Genomic DNA, 16,087 nt, shown 5'->3' on the forward strand with positions numbered 1-16,087 from the left:
CAAACCATTAACACACCACACCAAACCATTTACTCACACCACACCAAACCATTTACTCACACCGCACCAAACCATTTACTCACACCGCACCAAACCATTTACTCACACCACACCAAACCATTTACTCACACCGCACCAAACCATTTACACACACCAAACCATTTACTCACACCACACCAAACCATTTACTCACACCACACCAAACCATTTACTCACACCACACCAAACCATTTACTCACACCACACCATACCAAATCAGTTACTCTTACCACACAAAACTATCCCAGTTACAGTACACACATCACAACATACCACACAACATCACACCACTCTTCCAGTTATGCAAACCGGTTATACACCATACCAAACAATACCACACCTCTCCCCCAGTTAGACTCACCACACAAAACTACACACCATAACACACCAAACCACATCAAACCAGTTACACACCATACCACACCACACTCTCCCAGGTAGACACACCACACCACATCAAACCAGTTACACACCATACCACACCACACCACATCAAACCAGTTACACACCACACTCTCCCAGGTAGACACACCACACCACTATCCCAGGTAGACACACCACAGTACTCTTCCAGGTAGACACACTACACTCTCCCAGGTAGACACACTACACTCTCCCAGGTAGACACACCACACTCTCCCAGGTAGACACACCACACCACTCTCCAAGGTAGACACACCACACTCCCAGGTAGACACACCACACCACACCACAGCACTCTTCCAGGTAGACACACCACACTCTCCCAGGTAGACACACCACAGCACTCTTCCAGGTAGACACACCACACTCTCCCAGGTAGACACACCACACGACTCTCCCAGGTAGACACACCACACCACACCACACCACAGCACTCTTCCAGGTAGACACACCACACTCTCCCAGGTAGACACACCACACTCTCCCAGGTAGACACACCATACTCTCCCAGGTAGACACACCACCACACTCTTCCAGGTAGACACACCACACTCTCCCAGGTAGACACACCACACTCTCCCAGGTAGACACACCACACTCTCCCAGGTAGACACACCACCACACTCTCCCAGGTAGACACACCACACTCTCCCAGGTAGACACACCACCACACTCTTCCAGGTAGACACACCACACTCTCCCAGGTAGACACACCACACTCTCCCAGGTAGACACACCACCACACTCTTCCAGGTAGACACACCACACTCTCCCAGGTAGACACACCACACTCTCCCAGGTAGACACACCACACTCTCCCAGGTAGACACACCACCACACTCTTCCAGGTAGACACACCACACTCTCCCAGGTAGACACACCACACTCTCCCAGGTAGACACACCACACTCTCCCAGGTAGACACACCACACTCTCCCAGGTAGACACACCACTATCCCAGCGGCATAAAGCTTTAAACAGTAAGGCCAGAGAAGGACCTACAGAAAGCAGACCACTTCTACACACTGTGAAGTTGAATATAAAGAATACATGTGAGAGTCTAGTAAAAGAGTAAAGCTCTTTGGTTATCCGCTTTTAGTGTTTTTCCTCATAAAATAGAGATGGGTTGGTACGGGGGGGGGAGGCTGTTTGTACCTACCTCTGAATGGGGGGAGATCCATGCTGCAGTGGGATGGGGCGCCTTGGGGTTGGGGAGGGGGGGCAGTTCTCTCAGTTCTGTGGGGCCACAGCTCCTTCCTTCCCTTCCCTTCCTTCACCTTGAGTCCCCTCCGTAGGCTTTTCAGGAGCGTCCCTTTGCATTCCCTGCAAAGAAGAAGCAGCAGCAACCCAGCCCTGACGACAAGCAGCCAAGCAGCCTCTCCACGATGCCTTGTCAGGGGCAGAGAGGTCCCTGGTCCACAGTGTGCTGATCACTGGAGACCAGAGGGCAGAGTACCATTAGAAATATCCCAGAGAACACAAGAAGAAGTAACAGCCAGGTACTCTGCTTCAGAATGAAAAAAATATATTGTTATATTAAAAAAATAAGGTTGTGAAAAAAAGTGAACAAATTAAAGTGAAAAAGTTCCAAAATTACAGGACACAGATATTGTAGTAGTATGGCTCTGTAGTCTCTCTCTCTGCTATCCCTGGAAGCGTAATGACTGAGTGCTGGATAGTCCCTCTCTCCCTTGCTCTCTTGTTCTCTCTCTCTCTCTGGCTCTCTCTCTCTCTAACGCTCTTGGGTCAGTCCTTCCTGTCTGTACGTTTATCCTCTCATTCTCTGCAAGCCGAGAGTGTGTGTGTGAGGGAGAGCGTGAGAGACACAGACACAGAAAGAGGGGGAGAGATGGGAGGGAGGGAGGATGGGAAACAGAGAGAAAGAGAGCAGGAGGGGGCTGGACATGAATGGTAGAGGGAGGCAGGGGAGGGTTCTGTTCAGGATGGGGGATACATGTTTGCTGCAGATAGTTAATAGCTAAGTGGCATCATCAGGCTGAATCTCTCATTTGCTCTCCCTCAGGCACTGTTCCATATGAGTCTATGAGCAGAGCCTTGATAGAGGGAGAGAGAGAAGGAGAATGGGAGAGAGAGACAGATAGAAAAAGAGAGAAGGGAAGAAAAGGGGAGAGTGTGTGCAAGAAAGAGAAAAAAGGAGGGAGAGGAAAGACAGAGGGAGTGAGGGAGAGAGGGAGAAAAGGGGAGACAGGGAGGGAGGGAGAGAGGGAGAAAAGGGGAGACAGGGAGGGAGGGAGAAAAGGGGAGACAGGGAGGGAGGGAGAGAGGGAGAAAAGGGGAGACAGGGAGGGAGGGAGAGAGGGAGAAAAGGGGAGACAGGGAGGGAGGGAGAGAGGGAGAAAAGGGGAGACAGGGAGGGAGAGAGGGAGAAAAGGGGAGACAGGGAGGGAGGGAGAGAGGGAGAAAAGGGGAGACAGGGAGGGAGGGAGAGAGGGAGAAAAGGGGAGACAGGGAGGGAGGGAGAGAGGGAGAAAAGGGGAGACAGGGAGGGAGAAAGGGAGAAAAGGGGAGGGAGGGAGTGAGAGAGGGAGAAAAGGGGAGACAGGGAGGGAGAGAGGGAGAAAAGGGGAGACAGGGAGGGAGAGAGGGAGAAAAGGGGAGACAGGGAGGGAGTGAGAGGGGAGAAAAGGGGAGACAGGGAGGGAGAGAGGGAGAAAAGGGGAGACAGGGAGGGAGTGAGAGAGGGAGAAAAGGGGAGACAGGGAGGGAGTGAGAGAGGGAGAAAAGGGGAGACAGGGAGGGAGTGAGAGAGGGAGAAAAGGGGAGACAGGGAGGGAGTGAGAGGGGAGGTGAAAGAGCATGTGATGGGCAAGAGAGGGTAAAAGAGGAAAATAGAGGAGGGAATGCAGGGGTTACGTCACGAGGCTGACAGTATCACAGTGTAGAGAGAGAGAAAGAGGGTGAGAAAGGGAGAGAGAGATGTTTAGAGTGTTGTGGGGGAGCCACAGGAACTATCAAAAGCCCTTACAACACACACAGGTCAAACACCCCTGTCACAAAGCTGCCACTCAACCTTTATACAAGACAAGTCACGGATTCTGTGCCACTCTGTGTGTCCTCTCACCTACAAACACAGCTCTGAGAGCCTCTTTCAAAACCTTTTCAGGTCACACTTTATTTGGATGGTCCGGATAGTCCATCTGTAGATGCTCTACAGATGGTCATTCTATTAACAAACTATATGTTGATAAGCAACTGCTTGCTAAGTTTATGGTTAGGGTTAGGTTTAGAATAAGGGTTAGGGAAAGGGTTAAGAATAGGGAAATGGTTAGAGTTAAGTTTAGGGTTAGGATAAGGGTTAGGGAAAGGGTTAAGAATAGGGAAATGGTTAGAGTTAAGTTTAGGGTTAGGATAAGGGTTAGGGAAAGGGTTAAGAATAGGGAAATGGTTAGAGTTAAGTTTAGGGTTAGGATAAGGGTTAGGGAAAGGGTTAAGAATAGGGAAATGGTTAGAGTTAAGTTTAGGGTTAGGATAAGGGTTTAATAGATAGTTAGTTGAAATGTTACTGATAGCTTGTAGATAGTCTATAGAGCATCTACAGATGGACTATCCAAATAAAGTGTTGCCCATTTTCAAGACAAAAACATTAGCTCTATTTTTCAGTATTTACTTCCTTATTTCCGGTCTCATCCTGGAAAGCCTTGTCAGCAGCACTCTGGGTAATATTGAAAGCTGTCAACGTCAATATTGATGATGTATATTTTTGCAGTCAAATGTATATTTGGGACTCTTCCGTTCCACCAGCCCCGGTCTTACTCAGCAGGTTCTCTGCAAGATCTCTGTGGCTGACTATTCTCTGCCCTATAGACATTATGCATATACTGTATACATCCCTACACAGTCATCTAAATGGTAAACGGACACTATCCAGGAACAAACAGCACTGCTTCCTGCCGGGGGAAACACCTGAGAGGAGGGAGAGGATTTAAGGGTAGTTTATTCGTTTATTGGTCTTTCAGCATTATTACAAGATCTTTAAAACAGTTGTCATTAAAAACACTGAATTACTTTTATGTTACAATAAAAACCATAAATGTTAAATAAATACAATAAATTTAAAGTGCAAAAAATCTCTAAGCGAAAATTGAAAATGCGTTTTTGTTTAGGAGGCTGCTCAAATAAGGTATTGGTTGATTTGGTTGAAGTGTCATACGCCTACCTGTGTTCAGCCCACTTACAAGACACTACAAAATAAAATGTTACAAATTACACGCATACAATAACCATGGCAAGTACAACTACCATCTAGCCACACTTCATAAACAGTCAATTTCACATTTTTCTCCAGGCATTATGAACAAGCTAAGCAATTTCAAACAAGTCCCATCTGAAACAGAATTCAAGCCTCTGCTCATCCCGTAGGCAGAATCCTTCAGGGTTATCACCAACATTTTACAAAAATAACATCTCAGATCGTCATACAGAGGGCAATAAAACACTAAATGGATTTAGTTTCAGATTTACCTCTGGGTAGCCTGAGTACCTCTGGCAAGGATGATCTTACAGGCCTGTTTCTGTGTGCGTTCCAGCCTTTCAGCCTGGTTTTTGGTCACAGAACTGCGCCAGACCGGGGCTGCATATTGAAGTACGGGACACCTTTGTAGATGGAAACCAGTTCTGGGTCTAGGACACGAAATTTCTTCAGACGCCGCAGAACGAACAGATTCCTGTTGGCAGAGCTCAGCATGTGGTCCACTTGAGTGTCCAATTGTAAATGATTCTGGATGGTGACCCCCAGGATTCTTACTGTGTCACAGACTTCAAGGGTGTTCTTGTCAATGGAGAGTGTCAGTAGGTTGGGTGGATGCTTACTGTGGGTGACATGGAGAACTTTGTTTTCTTTTTTTCTTTGGGTTTAGTTTCATTCTGTGCTCCTCTACCCAGATGCCAAGACCATTTAGGGTCTGTTGGTGGGTACAGGGTAGTTGAGGTGACTACGTCTGATCCAGATTCACGTCATCCACGTATTTCCAGTGTTTTTTTGTTTCCTGGAGGGCACTGTCGATCAGTTCTAGTAAGACTATAGGTAAGACTATAGGCCCAGAAAGTGGTAGCGAGGAGTCTAGGGTGATTTACTCTGTTCTGAGCCAGGGTAGGACTGAAGGGATGGAGGGAGTATAGAGGAGTGAATGTAGGGATGTGGGGATGTAGTTTTGGGCCAGGACAGGATCAATGTAAAACGGCCTGGTTAACGACCGGCACACAGCTGACAAAGTCATTCATTTCTGCCGGCATTCTGCACACTGTGTGTTTGTATCCCACTGTCACAGTTCCACAGGCATACACTGTGAACACTGTTGCAGAACCCCAGAGCTGGAGGTCAGTTCAGCCCGCCTGGCGCTCAGGATCCGGTTACACAACACAATGCAGTCCAGCACTGACACACACACACACACAACACACTGTAGTCCAGCACCGACACACTCACACACACACACACACACACCACACTGCAATCCAGCACTGACACACACACAAATGCAGACACACACACACAACCCAATGCAGTCCGGTGCTAACACATACACACACACACACACACACACAACAGTTCAGCTCTAACACACACAAAACACTCCAGCTGTGAGCGCTCCATAAACCCAGAGTGTAGCAGTAGGATTACAGTATTTTGCAACTCTCACCTCTACTGTATAGACCTACCTAAATGTCTGTACAATCACTCTGGCTATGCTACATTCAGTTATACTATAGAACCCACTCTGGCTATGCTACATTCAGTTACACTATAGAACCCACTCTAGCTATGCTACATTCAGTTATACTATAGAACCCACTCTGGCTATGCTACATTCAGTTACACTATAGAACCCACTCTAGCTATGCTACATTCAGTTATACTATAGAGCCCACTCTGGCTATGCTACATTCAGTTACACTATAGAACCCACTCTAGCTATGCTACATTCAGTTACACTATAGAACCCACTCTGGCTGTGTTAAATTCAGTTACACTATAGAACCCACTCGGGCTATGTTACATTCAGTTACACTATAGAACCCACTCTGGCTGTGTTACATTCAGTTACACCATAGAACCCACTCTGGCTGTGTTACATTCAGTTACACTATAGAACCCACTCTGGCTGTGTTACATTCAGTTATACTATAGAACCCACTCTAGCTGTGTTACATTCAGTTATACTATAGAACCCACTCTAGCTATGCTACATTCAGTTATACTATAGAACCCTCTCTGGCTGTGTTACATTCAGTTATACTATAGAACCCACTCTGGCTGTGTTACATTCAGTTAAACTGTTGTGGAAATTCTACACAGGGACACTCAAAGTTAATATTGAATTAATCATTCTTTATTAACAGTAAGCTGGAGAGTTCTCAGTCAAATTTAGATGCTTAAAGTAGCGGTCTGAAGTGAGCTCCACCAAGGCAGTCCCGTTAGTTCTCATATATACTGCTTACACAGAGAAGTTATATTTGCATGATTTAGCTTATTCATTATTCATCATTAATTAATCATTAACGTTGGTTCCTGCTTGTGACAGACAAATACCTCACAAGGCTTCTTCTCTCCAAGCTGAGACCTTGAAACTGAGATATCCCTTTCCGTTCTCAAAACAATGTTCTGTGCGTACTTCCAAATTGCAGATACTGATAGTGAAGATTCCTCCCAGGCACGATCAGTCAGTTACTTGCATGAACACAGTCAAATTGGTTATTAGAAATGCACAAACATGACATTTTTCATCACGATACTACAGAACCTACTCTGGCTATGTTACGTTCAGTTAAACTATAGAACCCACTCTGGCTGTGTTTTATTCAGTTATACTATGGATCTCACTCTGGCTGTGTTTCATTCCAGACTTTTGCTCCCTCCCCTCTGTCCTCATTCCCTCCCCCTCATTACTCCTTTTTCAAGGGAAGTGAATGCAGGCATAGTGGAAAGGAGAAACTTTCTAGAATGAAATGCAGTCACAGTCAAGCTCCCCTCATCCCCTCCTCATCCCCTCATTCTGTACAACACTGAGATTCATAAACACAGCCATCTGTATCTAATCTGATTTAATGCCGACCTTCCCTACTCCCACCTCTCCATGTGTCACTCCAATCCCTGGCTATAGTCTCTGTTCAGCCCTGTGCCGATGAAGCAATACACCCTACCCCTCCCTAGCCCCATCCCCTCTCCCTCTCCCCATCATCACCCCCTTTAACTCCCCCCACCCCTCTCCATCTTCATCCCTACTCCCCCTCCCTAGTCCTATGTCTGAGGCAATCGCTCCCCCCTCCACTCTTCTACCCCCTCCTCCCCCTCCTTTGCGCCTCCATAATTGTTCCTGATATTTCGCCAAAGTATCCGTGTTCCATTAACTGACCAGGGCTTGTTGATTGGCTCCGGCCGCCCCCTGAAATAGCAGGGCTGGCCACCAGCCAAACTCCCATTTCCTGTAGGTCTGAGAGGTGCAGGCAGCCGCTGGGGCTCAGATGCATTTCCTGACTGACTAGGTATAAAACTTGTATTAATGGCCAGGAGTGCATCAGCAGCTAGGGCATGCGAGCTGAAAAGTGGACCGAGAAAAAGAGAAAGAAAAAAAGAAAGAGACGGAAGAGTGAGAAGAGAGATGGAAAAGATGAGAGGTTAAAAGTGACTGTTTTAAAGAGATGGAGAGAGGGAGTGAACCTGAGAGAGAGAGAGAAATAAAGACAGGGGGAGTTTAGAGAGATAAAGAGGAGACAGACAGTCCATAATTACATCAGATGCAGGAAAGATGAGCCTACCCAGCAAACCAAAATTGGTTCTGTGGAAGTTCCCACCACATTTGTTAGGTCACAGCAAATGTTCGCATATCACCAAAACTGTCCAGTCATGCTGATGATTCTAGAATGTTTGTATAAAACATTTGCCTGATGTTGCAAGCAAGTTTCTAGAACACATTCAAAATGTTCTTTAAAGGTTCCCAGAGTGTTTGATTAAGTTGAACAGTCTGGTGGGAACATTGTGTGGAAATCACAAAATATATTTTTCCAAAACACAAAACTGTCCATTCTACAATGTGTCTTTTAGGTGCAAAAATCATTAACCAGAAAACATTTTGTCTGTTCTTTAAAAAGTGGGAACATTGGGGGGAGATGATTTGAGATATAAAACAGTCCATTTGTGCTGGCATTCGGATAATGTTTGTATCAGGGTGCACAAAACATTCCTCTGATGTTGCCAGACTGTTGACAGAACAGCCTTTCTGAGTCCTTTAACCTCTAGTGACTCCCCAAGACTGTTGACAGAACAGCCTTTCTGAGTTCCTTAATCTCTAGTGACTCCCCAAGACTGTTGACAGAACAGCCTTTCTGAGTCCTTTAACCTCTAGTGACTCCCCAAGACTGTTGACAGAACAGCCTTTCTGAGTCCTTTACCTCTAGTGACTCCCCAAGACTGTTGACAGAACAGCCTTTCTGAGTCCTTTAACCTCTAGTGACTCCCCAAGACTGTTGACAGAACAGCCTTTCTGAGTCCTTTAACCTCTAGTGACTCCCCAAGACTGTTGACAGAACAGCCTTTCTGAGTTCCTTAATCTCTAGTGACTCCCCAAGACTGTTGACAGAACAGCCTTTCTGAGTCATTTAACCTCTAGTGACTCCCCAAGACTGTTGATAGAACAGCCTTTCTGAGTTCCTTAATCTCTAGTGACTCCCCAAGACTGTTGACAGAACAGCCTTTCGGAGTCCTATAAAGGTTCCCAGAACATTTCATTATATTTTGGGAACAGTGTGGATACATTGCAAGAGATAGGTTCCCAAAACACAAAATATGCTCAGTTGTGATGACATTCATACAATGTTTAAAGAAGGTTGCACAGGACATTCCTATAATGTTGTAAGAATTTTGACAGAACACCTGGTCTGTTCTTTAAAAGTTCCCAGAACATTTCATTAAGCTATGGGTATTCTCTGGGATGTTTCAATAATATTCTTGCGATATTCACATAGGTTGCACGTAACGTTCCCACAATGTTCCACAATTTCCATATCAGTCTATTTTAATGACGTTCCATAGCATATTTGTTTTAGATTTAACATAATATTAAATTGATGTTCACGCAATATACAATTGACCTTGTATTGGAGGTCCTCAGAACATTTCAAGAACATTTAGACAACTGTATATCTAAGTTTGACCTAATACCACCACAACATTCTCAGCATGCAAAAATGTAGCTCCTTAAAGCATAAGATAACTGATTGGAATACTACACCCCCATTATGTTTCTTTCCAGACTTAATGTCAATTCTCATTTGAAGGTGTCAGAGACACATGGCATTTTCATTTAATTCATAGGACATTTGAACAGCATTTAATCATTCAATCACAACCATGTTTTTTACACTTCATACTATATGTTGACCATCTACACCTGTGGGGTTTGAACCTAGAATGTTTGGATCTCATAGCAGGTCTTCAATCTTCTGCACTACCAGGGAAGCTCTCTCAGATCTTTTTTCAGTATATAGCCATGGCAGTATGGACAATCAAGAATTCCATGCTTTTTTTTGTCTTCTTAGACATACAATTGAAGTCAGAAGTTTACATACACTTAGGTTGGAGTCATTAAAACTAGTTTTTCAACCACTACACACATTTCTTGTTAACAAACTATAGTGGAAAGTCGGTTAGGACATCTACTTTGTGCATGACACAAGTAATTGTTTACAGACAGATTATTTCACTGTATCACAATTCCAGTGGGTCAGAAGTTTACATACACTAAGTTGACTGTGCCTCTAAACAGCTTGGAACATTCCAGAACATTATGTCATGGCTTTAGAAGCTTCTGATAGGCTAATTGACATAATTTGAGTCAATTGGAGGTGTACCTGTGGATGTATTTCAAGGCCTACCTTCAAACCGAGTGCCTCTTTGCTTGACATCATGGGAAAATCTAAATAAATTAGCCAAGACCTCAGAAAAGAAATTGCAGACCTCCACAAGTCTGGTTCATCCTTGGCAGCAATTTCCAAAATGCCTGAAGTTACCACGTTCATCTGTACAAACAATAGCACGCAAGTATAAACACCATGGGACCACGCAGCCGTCATACCGCTCAGGAAGGAGTCGCATTCTGTCTCCTAGAGATGAATATACCTTGGTGCGAAAAGTGCAAATCAATCCCAGAACAACAGCAAAGGACCTTGTGAAGATGCTGGAGGAAACAGGTACAAAGATATCTATATCCACAGTAAAACTAGGATTAAATGTCAGAAATTGTGAATAACTGAGTTTAAATGTATTTGGCTAAGGTGTATGTAAACTTCTGACTTCAACTGTAACTAACCCAGGGAAATTCGGGGACAAGACTAAATGTTTCCTGGGAATGTTCTTGCAACATCACGGGAATGTTTTACACAAACATTGCATAATCATCAGCACATCTGGACAGTTTTTGTGTTAAAAGAACATTTTCTGCAACCTAACGAATGCTCTGGGGATTTTCACAGAAGCAATTTTGGTTTGGGGGAAAATATTATTGGTACATTAGATTTCCAGGTAATAACACAATACGAACTTTTAGTGAATGTTCTCTGGTGGTTGTTACAGATGTTGTGCACAACATTTTAGTGAATGTTCTCTGGTGGTTGTTACAGATGTTGTGCACAACATTTTAGTGAATGTTCTCTGGTGGTTGTTACAGATGCTGTGCACAACATTTTAGTGAATGTTCTCTGGTGGTTGTTACAGATGTTGTGCACAACATTTTAGAGAATGTTCTCTGGTGGTTGTTACAGATGTTGTGCACAACATTTTAGTGAATGTTCTCTGGTGGTTGTTACAGATGTTGTGCACAACATTTTAGTGAATGTTCTCTGGTGGTTGTTACAGATGTTGTGCACAACATTTTAGTGAATGTTCTCTGGTGGTTGTTACAGATGTTGTGCACAACATTTTAGTGAATGTTCTCTGGTGGTTGTTACAGATGTTGTGCACAACATTTGAGTGAATGTTCTCTGGTGGTTGTTACAGATGTTGTGCACAACATTTTAGTGAATGTTCTCTGGTGGTTGTTACAGATGTTGTGCACAACATTTTAGAGAATGTTCTCTGGTGGTTGTTACAGATGTTGTGCACAACATTTTAGAGAATGTTCTCTGGTGGTTGTTACAGATGTTGTGCACAACATTTTAGAGAATGTTCTCTGGTGGTTGTTACAGATGTTGTGCACAACATTTTAGTGAATGTTTTCTGGTGGTTGTTACAGATGTTGTGCACAACATTTTAGTGAATGTTCTCTGGTGGTTGTTACAGATGTTGTGCACAACATTTTAGAGAATGTTCTCTGGTGGTTGTTACAGATGTTGTGCACAACATTTTAGTGAATGTTCTCTGGTGGTTGTTACAGATGTTGTGCACAACATTTTAGTGAATGTTCTCTGGTGGTTGTTACAGATGTTGTGCACAACATTTTAGTGAATGTTCTCTGGTGGTTGTTACAGATGTTGTGCACAACATTTTAGAGAATGTTCTCTGGTGGTTGTTACAGATGTTGTGCACAACATTTTAGTGAATGTTCTCTGGTGGTTGTTACAGATGTTGTGCACAACATTTTAGTGAATGTTCTCTGGTGGTTGTTACAGATGTTGTGCACAACATTTTAGTGAATGTTCTCTGGTGGTTGTTACAGATGTTGTGCACAACATTTTAGTGAATGTTAGGAGAACATTCAAGGATATTTCATATATTTAAAAAAATATATTTAAAAAATGTATCATTATTTGAATGTTTTTGGGATGTTATCATCCTAATGCTAGATAAAACCCTAACTAGAACTTAATGGGAATCTTATCTAAGGTTCTGAGAATGTCCCCGGTTTGCTGGGTAGTCATCTCTTCCATAGGAGAACAGAGAGAGTGGAGGGGTGAGGGCTCTTCCTGACAGAGTGAAACAACGAGAGTGGAAGGGCGAGGTCTCTTCCGGAAAGAGGGAAACAGAGAGAGTGGAGGGACGAGGGCTCTTCGTGACAGAGGGAAACGAAGAGCGGAGGGGTGAGGGCTCTGCTTGACAGAGGGAAACAGAGAAAGTGGAGGGACGAGGGCTCTTCGTGACAGAGGGAAACGAAGAGCGGAGGGGTGAGGGCTCTGCTTGACAGAGTGAAACAACGAGAGTGGAAGGGCAAGGTCTCTTCCGGAAAGAGGGAAACAGAGAGAGTGGAGGGACGAGGGCTCTGCTTGACAGAGTGAAACAACGAGAGTGGAAGGGCGAGGTCTCTTCCGGAAAGAGGGAAACAGAGAGTGGAGGGACGAGGGCTCTTCGTGACAGAGGGAAACGAAGAGCGGAGGGGTGAGGGCTCTGCTTGACAGAGGGAAACGAAGAGCGGAGGGTTGAGGGCTCTGCTTGACAGAGGGAAACTAAGAGCGGAGGGTTGAGGGCTCTTCCTAACACAGGGAAACAGAGAAAGCGGACAGGCGAGGGCTCTTCCTAACACAGGGAAACAGAGATGGGGAAATGAGAAACATGAGAAAAGAGTGACATGACAAAACAGCTGTCAAACAAACACTTTCTCCCAGGTCAAAAGGTCAAATAGAAAGACCTTACGGTGATGGGCACCGAATGGTAGGGGCTAGCGGAGGCTGGGGTTAGGGGGTAGGGGTAATGATCACAGAAGGTGGTGAGGGTTGAAGGCCAATGAGGGTGTGTGATATGGTAGGGGCGGGTTACAGACTAGAGAGACAGAGTTGAGTTAGAGGAGCTTGAGGGGTGATGAGGGTGTGCGTGGTTTAGCATTTGAAGCATATACAGTGCATTCGGAAAGTATTCAGACCCCTTGACTTTTTCCACATTTTGCTACGTTACAAACCTTATTCTAAAATGGATTAAATCGTTTTTAGATATTTTTGATAAATTATGTATAAAAAATTTGAAATGTCACATTTACATCAGTATTCCGACCCTTTACTCGGTACTTTGTTGAAGCACCTTTGGCAGCGATTACAGCCTCGATTCTTCTTGGGTATGACGCTACAAGCTTGGCACATCTGTATTTGGGGAGTTTCTCACATTCTTCTCTGTATATCCTCTCAAGCCATGTCAGGTTGGATGGGGAGTGTCGCTGCACAGCTATTTTCAGGTCTCTCCAGAGATGTTCGATTGGGCTCAGGTCTGGGCTCTGGCTGGGCCACTCAAGGACATTCAGAGACTTGTCCAGAAGCCACTCCTGCGTTGTCTTCGATGTGTGCTTAGTGTCTTTGTCCTGTTGGAAGGTGAACCTTCACCCCCAATGTGAGGTCCTGAGCGCTCTGGAGCAGGTTTTCATCAAGGATCTCTCTCTACTTTGCTCTGTTCATCTTTGCCTTGATCCTGACTAGTCTCCCAGTGCCTGCTACTGAAAAACATCCCCACTGCATGATGCTGCCACCACCATGCTTCACCGCGGGGATGGTGCCATTTTTCCTCCAGATGTGAAGATTGGGATTCAGGCCAAAGAGTTCAATCTTGGTTTCATCAGACCAGAGAATCTTGTTTCTCATGGTCTGAGAGTCCTTTAGGTGCCTTTTGGCAAACTCCAAGCGGGCTGTCATGTGCCTTTTACTGAGGAATGGCTTCCGTCTGGCCACTCTACCGTAAATGCCTGATTGGTGGAGTGCTGCAGGGAGGGGCAGGCGCCAATGACCCACTGCAGGGGTCCTGGTTAGATGGGATACAGGGGTAACAGGGAAAGAGGGTTCAACAGAGGCCAGAGAGAGAGCTGCCACTCACACATTTCCTAGTCCGTTTCAAGTTTTAATGTCACATGCACATGTACAGTGAAATGCCTTTCTTGCTAACTCAAAACCCAACAATGCAATAATCAATAACAATGTCATACTAGAAATAAGAGGAAATATGAAGAATACAATAAAAATACAATAAGAATACAGTCAGTAAGCATACTACATACAGGGTCAGTTCCAATACCATATTCACAACGTGCAGGGATTCTAGAGTGATGAAGGTAGATGTAGATATGTATAGGGGTAAGGAGACTAGGCAACAGGATATAGGATCAACAGAGTAGCAGCAGCTTGTGGGTGTGTGTGTGTGTGTGTGTGTGTGTGTGTGTGTGTGTGTGTGTGTGTGTGTGTGTGTGTGTGTGTGTGTGTATAGAGTCAGTATAAATGTATGTGCATATTATGTGTGAGTGAGCAGATGTTGGAGTGAGTGTGTGTGTGTGTAGGGCCCTGTGAGTGAGCATAGTCAGGTTGGAAAGAGATACAGAGTATGGTTTGTGTTAGGATAGAAGGAGAGAGAGAGTAAGGTTTGGGTTATGGATGGAAAGAGACCGTGAAAAACAATGAAAACTAAAACTTCTATAAACACAACAGAATTGAGAAGTTAAGGAACACCGGAAGACAAAGACAGACATGGTAAAAACCCCTGTGAGTTTGGACACACACAAACAGTTCTGTGGTAGTACTGTACAAACACACACTTACACAATCACTCACTTACACACACTCTACATTTGCGTGCATGCTCTCTCTTTCGCTCTATCAAACACAGAGAGAGCGAGAGAGAAAGAGAGAGTGTGTAAACCCAATATCCTCTGTGGCCCCCAGGGGCTTTGAGTTCACAGGCAGTGCAGGAAGAGAGAGACTGCATTATCCACATCAAAGCCCTGAATTATCAGCCATAATCAATGCTTCCCCATTATCCCCAGCCCCCACATCTCCCTCTCTCTCCTCACCCATCCGACGCTCAACCTCACACACACTGGCCCATGCATCTCTAACTCTCAGAGCTACATCAGGCCATGCAGTGGGAAGGGAGGGAGAGAGGATAGAGATGTGGAGAACGAGAGAGAGAGAGGGATTGGAAGAGGGGAAACTAAGAATGATACCGCATCAAATCAAAATCAAATCACTAGCGTGATCATATAGACACAATAGTGTGCGTGCGTGTAACTGTGCGTGGGGGCTTGCTTGTGTGTGTCATCAACTTATTAGGAAGTGATATACGTACAGGTACCAAGAGGCTAGTCTGACAACGCTGTTCTGCTGTTCGCTACATACTTTAGTCTGAGACTGCCATCATTGAAGTCGTTTGTGGTGATGAGGGGTACGAGGGGTGTCGTACAAAACAAAGTCGTAAAGAGATTGGATTGTCTCTAAACAATAAGAGTATCAAAACCAATTATGTGTGTTCTGGCTCAACGCATCGGTTTCTGGACCAATCAGATGGCCCGAATGTGTTCGCATTCGGCGAAGGGTCTGCGATGTTCTCAGATCCAGACATGGGCGTGGTGTACCGTTTGGCCCTAGCAAGAAGTCTGGTTGGCCAGGCAATCAGGAGGCCAGATAGGTAGGCCAATCAGATAGCAGAGTCCCAGATAATCCCTAACTTTATGAATGAGACAGTATTTCCTTTAGGAGCCGTAGCTTCCCTCCCGACCTCATTCTCCTGAAGAGAGCAGTTGAAGACCTACCAGAGACCAGCACCACGCCTCATCACTAATTCATGAAGCATGCATAAAACAGGCTACGGAAATGGTTCAGTCAAGAAATGTGTCACAAAAGTTTCTCACGCACTAACAACACAACTAATAATTTTACTTATTTGACTGTAATACTACTAATAGCACTGCAATATCTAACCACTAAAACA

At 44.8% G+C, this 16,087-nt stretch overlaps 1 protein-coding gene across 1 annotated transcript in view; it reads right to left on the bottom strand.

Annotated features, from left to right (window-relative positions):
* The window catches only part of LOC109892110 (protein sprouty homolog 3-like), a 21,404-nt gene extending 19,157 nt beyond the window's left edge, over positions 1-2,247 (bottom strand). Inside the window, exon 1 of the mRNA XM_020484527.2 lies at positions 1,622-2,247. The gene's annotated coding sequence lies outside the window, so the exon portion shown is untranslated. The remainder of the gene's footprint in view (positions 1-1,621) is intronic.
* Positions 2,248-16,087: the final 13,840 nt, after the last annotated feature.

This window comes from Oncorhynchus kisutch, linkage group LG6, assembly GCF_002021735.2.
Source record: "Oncorhynchus kisutch isolate 150728-3 linkage group LG6, Okis_V2, whole genome shotgun sequence".
In the NCBI taxonomy this organism is placed as follows: domain Eukaryota; kingdom Metazoa; phylum Chordata; class Actinopteri; order Salmoniformes; family Salmonidae; genus Oncorhynchus; species Oncorhynchus kisutch.